The sequence below is a fragment of the Cebus imitator genome, unplaced genomic scaffold (genome assembly GCF_001604975.1).
Source record: "Cebus imitator isolate Cc_AM_T3 unplaced genomic scaffold, Cebus_imitator-1.0 Scaffold129, whole genome shotgun sequence".
NCBI classification, from domain to species: domain Eukaryota; kingdom Metazoa; phylum Chordata; class Mammalia; order Primates; family Cebidae; genus Cebus; species Cebus imitator.
The window spans coordinates 217,266-223,265 of NW_016107444.1; the positions used below are offsets into that span (position 1 = coordinate 217,266).

The window sequence follows — 6,000 nt, forward strand, 5'->3', positions numbered from 1 at the left end:
GCTTGTCCTCCTAACGAGGTTCCTGCTCATGGCTTAGGTCTTCTGGGGACAAGCAGGGGCAGAGGGGGGTGTGCTCCCTCAAAAGGAGATCCCACCTTTGTCCTTCTCACTTACCCCGTGCCTCCCTCTCCAGCTGTAAACTCTAGATTCGACTTCCTTAAAACCACCTCTCTTCAGTCAAGGACCAATTACGACAATGATGATAGTAATAACAGCAGATGGCGTGAGAAAGAGCCACGTAAGCCAGGCACGGTGGCTCACGCCTGTCATCCCAGCACTTTGGGAGGCCGAGGCAGGTGGATCACCTGAGGTCAGGAGTTTGAGACCAGCTTGACCAATATGGTGAAACCCCATATCTACTAAAAATACAAAAATTGGCCAGGCATGGTAGTATGTGCCTATAGTCCCAGCTACTCAGGTGGCTGAGACAGGAGAATCACTTGAACCCAGGAGGTGGAGGTTACAGTGAGCCGAGATCACACCACTGCACTCCAGCCTAGGCAACAGAGTGAGACTCCGTCTCAAAAAAAAAAAAAAAGCCATGAGCCATGTCGTGGGTTGGAAATTATTAAGCCCGCCGGTCAGGTAAGTAAACTGAGGACACTGTGTCTTGGAACTTAGGCTGCAGAGTGCCCTCACCCAGGTTATCCTGGAATTCCTCTTAGTGTGCAGTTGGAGAGACGAACTTAAGAGAGGTCAAATGCCTTCCTTGTAGGTGCTCGAGTGAGGACTTCAACTGGGTTTTCAGACCCAACATCTCTGACTGCAAATGCAGTCCCTGCCCTCAGGGGCTTTATGGACTGGAGGGAAAAGGCTGCTTCCTGGCAGCTTCCAGGAGAATGAGCTGAGTGTAACGCTTTGCTGCTTCTCCTGCCTTTGACATTTCTGTTACATGGCCCCATCTGTCCATTCGGAAAACACCAACTGAATGCCCATGATGTCCAGGCCCTCTTCTACATGCTGAAGACCCACAATACCAGGCCCCAGACCAGCCCCTGGACCATTTGTGGACCACTGTTGACAAACAGCAGCAGGTCACAGAGGAAGTTCAGCACCTGATAAAGAGCTTGAGCTCTGGGATCTCATAGGCCTGGGCGGGATTTCTGGCTTAGCTACTCACTAGGTATGTGATTTCAAGTAAGCTACTTTGAGCCTTAGTTTTCTCAATCTGGAAGATGGGGCTAATAGTAATTTCCTAGTAAATTCTGACATTTCTGCCTAATTTTTGTCCTTACCACAAGCCCTCCACATGTTCCTCCCCTCCAATCTGTTAATCTTCCCAAAGCCCTAAATCCCTGACTCCCTCCAGTGGTTTTCCATAGCCAACAGGATATGGCCTAAATCGCTTAGCAGGCGTTTACGGCTAGCCACAGCTAGACTCATGTATTCCACAATACTGATTGCAGGTCTGCTCTGGGCCAGGCCTGTGCTAGGCACCAGGAACGCAAAGGTCTCTGTACGCCTGCAGCTTATAGACTAAGGGGAAAGAGTTAAACTGATGACTAAAATTTAAAGAATTACAGACTGAGGCCAGGCGCAGTGGCTCATGCCTATAATCCTAGCACTTTGGGAGGCTGAGATGGGTGGATCATCTGAGGCCAGGAATTTGAGACCACCCTGACCAACATGGTGAAGCCCCGTCTCTACTAAAAATACAAAATAAGCTGGGCGTGGTGGTGGGCGCCTATAATCCCAGCTACCTGGGAGGCTGAGGCAGGAGAATCACTTGAACCCAGGAGGTAGAGGTTGCAGTGAGCCGAGATCGAGCCATTGCACCCCAGCCTGGGCAAAAAGAGCAAAATTCTGTCTAAAAAAATAAAAAAATAGGCTAAGCACGGTGGCTCACGTCTGTAATCCCAGCACTTTGGGAGGCCAAGGCGGGTGGATCACAGGTCAGAAGATCGAGACCATCCTGGTCAACATGGTGAAACCCCATCTCTACTAAAAATACAAAAAAATTAGCTGGGTGTGGTGGCGCATGCCTGTAGTCCCAGCTACTCAGGAGGCTGAGGCAGGAGAATTGCTTGAACCCAGGAGGCAGAGATTGCAGTGAGCTGAGATCGCGCGACTGCACTACAGTGGGAGACTCTGTCTCAAAAAATAAAAATAAAAATAAATTTAAAAATAAAGAACTGTAGGCCGGGCGCGGTGGCTCAAGCCTGTAATCCCAGCACTTTGGGAGGCCGAGGCGGGTGGATCACAAGGTCAAGAGATCGAGACCATCCTGGTCAACATGGTGAAACCCCGTCTCTACTAAAAAATACAAAAAATTAGCTGGGCATGGTGGCGTGTGCCTGTAATCCCAGCTACTCAGGAGGCTGAGGCAGGAGAATTGCCTGAACCCAGGAGGCGGAGGTTGCGGTGAGCCGAGATCGCACCATTGCACTCCAGCCTGGGTAACAACAGCGAAACTCCATCTCAAAAAAAATAAAATAAAATAAAATAAAGAACTGCATAGTGAGATAAAGGGTGGAAAAGGGAAAGATTGTGTTATGAGACTCTACAATAGGGGGGCCTGGCCTTGTGTGAGACTCAGGGAGGGCTTCCCTGAGGAAGTGATATTTAAGAGTCTAAAGGAGTTAACTAGGCAAAGTAGCAATAATGAGGAAGGGAAGAGGAAGACAGATTCAAGCAAATGAAACAACATGTGGAAAGGCTCTGAGGCTGGAGCTCAGACAGCCAGGGAGAAATGGTCAAGGATGAAAGTAGACATCATAGATGCCTGGCCAGGGCCTTTAGGGTCTGGATTTTGGTCTTTATCTTGAGGACAAGGGTGGCTGTTGAAAGCTTTTAAGCAGAAGATCAACTTCAAGGAGGAGCAGTTGGTGGAATGTGCATCTTGAAACCATCCCCCAGATACAGTGTGGAGCAAGGACTGGAGGAAGGCTGAAGTGGAAGAGAGGAAATCAATTAGAAATGGGCCAGGCCAAAAACGAGGGGGCCCAGGTTAGGAAGGTGACAGTAGGGTGAGGAGAGGTGCACAGATTCAGAGAAATATCAAGGCAACACGAAGAGACTTGGGGATGAATCGAACTTGGTCGGGGGAGGGATAAGGAGTCTCTGGTTTCTGCTGGTAGAATGGGAGGAAGCTGGTGCCCGGCCCAGAGACAAATGCTGGGGATGGTGCAGGTTTGGTGTGGGGACAGGAGGGCTGGGTTGGACAAGCTGGTCTGAGCTGCTTGTGAGCCACTCAAAGGCAGATGTTGAGATATCAGTCACAGAACCCTGGCCCATCTTGACAGTCTCACTGCCGAGTGTCAGACAGAACTGCCAGGTCAATCAGTTTTAACCGTCCATCTGGCGCCAAGCCTCGAGTCCTCACTGGGGATGGAAAGGTGATAGGCTGTTTCCCTGGCTTCAAGGACCTCACGGTTTAGTAAGAAGATAGAAAAAGACGCATAATTTCCATTCACTGTGATGGAGGAATTGGAGGGGCCGTGGGAGCAGAAAAGAGCCCTTAACTTAGTTCTACGCGGGATCCCAGGTCAGCAACCTGCGGCCATCTGCCACCATGTGAGACTAACCAGCATTTCCAGAGGGCTCCTGCTTCATGCCTTTGTCCCGGCACCCGTTCCCTCTTTTTTGAGCACCCCTGTCCCTATTTCCACCTGTATGTATCCTACCCATCCTCAAAACCTATCCCAAGGATACTGTCTTCATGAAGCCTGCCTAGGTCCTCCCCGTTCCTGTCAGCCTTCCTACTGTACCCCACGCTGTGTACGTTTCATTAGCACGCTTGCCACACGTAGCATTGCGGCTTGCTTGCTTGTGCCCAAGTCTGGCTCCCCACTAGATGGAGGGCTTTTCCAGGGCAGAGGTGTGATTCTTCTGTGTCCGCAGAGCCGGGAACTGAGCGGGTACAGCCGCAGTCGCCGCCCAGGCCAAGTAAGGGGGGCGTTTTCTCTGCGGTCCCTGGAAACACTTGGGCATGCTCAGTGTCGCCCATTAGTCCACAGAACCAGTCCCCTCACCCACTACTCTCCAACCTTCTGATGCTCCCTCACTTTGGAAGTCTTTAACCTTTCAGGCTCTTCTCACCTTCCCTAATCCTCGCCCCGCAGCCTTTATTTCCCAGCGGCCGCACCCTCATGCTCCTTTCAACGGAGAAATGGAGCGTGTTTTGTGCGGAAGCTGTCAGCTAGCGGGGTCGCGCCTCCTTTAAGAGTGATCCGCGAGGGGGCGTGGCTTGTCGAGAGCAGGCCCGAAAGGGGGTGCGGCTCCTTTAAGTATCTGCCAGCCCGCGGCGCGGAGGCCCAGGCCGGCGGGCAGGGGCGCGGTCGCTCTCGGAGCAGCGGCACCGCCCGCAGCGTCCCGGTTCCTCGAAGCCGGGTGCGTCCGCGTTAATCGGGAGAGAGATGTGGGGGCACGGGCGTTACATCAGCCGCCACGTGTGGGCCTAAGCTGGCGTGGAGGCGGCGGCCCCGCCCCCGGCCCCTGCGGTGGAAAAGTACCCGGGCGCCGAGGTCCCCGCCCCGCGGCCCCGCCCCCAGGCCGGCTCCGGCCCCTCCAGGCCCTCGGGCAAGCCCCACTCTCCCGCCCAGCTGGGCCCCGCCGCCGGCTAGCGATCTGCAGCAGCTGCCGGGTGCGGAGCGCTGGCCGGGGTTGGGCGCTACGGGGCTGCTAGGCCTCTGCCCTCACCTGCGGCTGCCCGGGCCCGCCCTAGGCGTGCCGGTAGTGAGGGTTGGGGTGGGGAGGGCACGGATTCTTCCCAGGGTAGCAGCCCCAAAAGAACTCCCCGCTCGCTCGCAGTCCCTTCCCAAAGCCGCGGCCACAGGAGCCGCGGACAAAGAGAGGCTGAGTGCGCCAGGACTCTCCCTCGCGGCTTCCTGGGACCCGCGGGCGCACGGACACGGGCACCGGCACCGGCACCAGGCGGGCAGATAGGGAGGCAGGCCGGCTGGATGGCGCCAGATAGGCATTCAGGCTGGCGGGCGCTGAGAGGCGTTGGAGCGAGCAGGAGCCCGCACGCTGGGCGCAGGCACGGCCGATTCTCGACCCCCGCAGGCCCCCGGAGCGCAGAACCCCTGGCGCCCCTGACGGACCGTGCCACGCTCTGGGCTCCGGCGCTACCCGCCCAGCTTGCGCCCGCCGCCCCCGATCGAACCGGCGTCTGGCGCCCCTCCACCCCAACGCAGGAGCTCCCCCCACTTCCCTCTCCCTCCCGCTTCAGCTCCTTGGTGATAGCGGCGACACCCAGACGCGCGCACCTACCCCGACCTTTGCGGCGAGACAGACATCCCGGTGCGTGCACCCACACTCTTATCCACAGATGCCCGCATACATGCGCGATCACACACACACACACACACACACTCACACACGCACACGCTGGTCCTGGGGCTCAGCCCCGCGGAGCCGCCGAACACTCAGACCGACGGCAGGACAGACGGAGGCGCGAGCCGCAGCGTCCCCATCCCCCAGCCCCCTTACCATGCTGCAGCCCCCGGCCCAGGCGTGCTGGGTCCGCACCACGGTGCGCCCAGGTGGCTTTCTTAAAGGGAAAGTTGCATCAGCCTCCCGAGGCTCTGTGCCGCCGCGAGTCCGCCCGCCCCGCCGCGCCGCCCGCAGCTCTTCCACAGCCTGTTGTGTTTTGGTTTCGGGGAGGCGGGGGCTAAGAGTTTGGTGAAAGTTTGAAGAGTGGAGAAGGCTTGGGAGATCTAGCCAAGTCCCTCCCCTACCCGTACAGCTCCCCTGGCCGTCCTCCCCTCTCCATCCCATCCCCTCCCCCCTTGCCGACTTCTCAGGCTCCTCCTTCCAGAGAATAAAATTACAAGTCCCTCCAGCTTTCAAATGATTGATCCCCGCGAACCCCTGGGAGTGGGTTCCACAAAGGAGTCCCCTTCTCCGCCCCTGCCTCGCTGCCCTCCAGCTGGGGCCCTTTAGCTAGCAGATGTTGTCCCCTTCGGGCTAGGCTGGAATGAAGCCAGAGGCCTGGGGCACTTTGGGGGGCTGAGGCTGGAGTTAGCCCGCCAGGCCCCTGGCCTTCTGCGCCTGCGTTCC

The 6,000-nt window shown here is 56.6% G+C and overlaps 1 protein-coding gene across 3 annotated transcripts in view; it reads right to left on the reverse strand.

Moving 5' to 3' along the window:
* The window catches only part of SLC6A9 (solute carrier family 6 member 9), a 35,904-nt gene extending 30,182 nt beyond the window's left edge, over window positions 1-5,722 (reverse strand). The window contains exon 1 of one of the 3 annotated variants that reach the window (XM_017540719.2): window positions 5,431-5,722. The gene's annotated coding sequence lies outside the window, so the exon portion shown is untranslated. Of the gene's footprint in view, window positions 1-5,211; window positions 5,303-5,430 lie in introns of those variants that run through there. The other 2 variants (XM_017540722.2, XM_037742839.1) reach the window with 2 other exon arrangements.
* Between the last annotated feature and the right edge of the window lie 278 nt (window positions 5,723-6,000).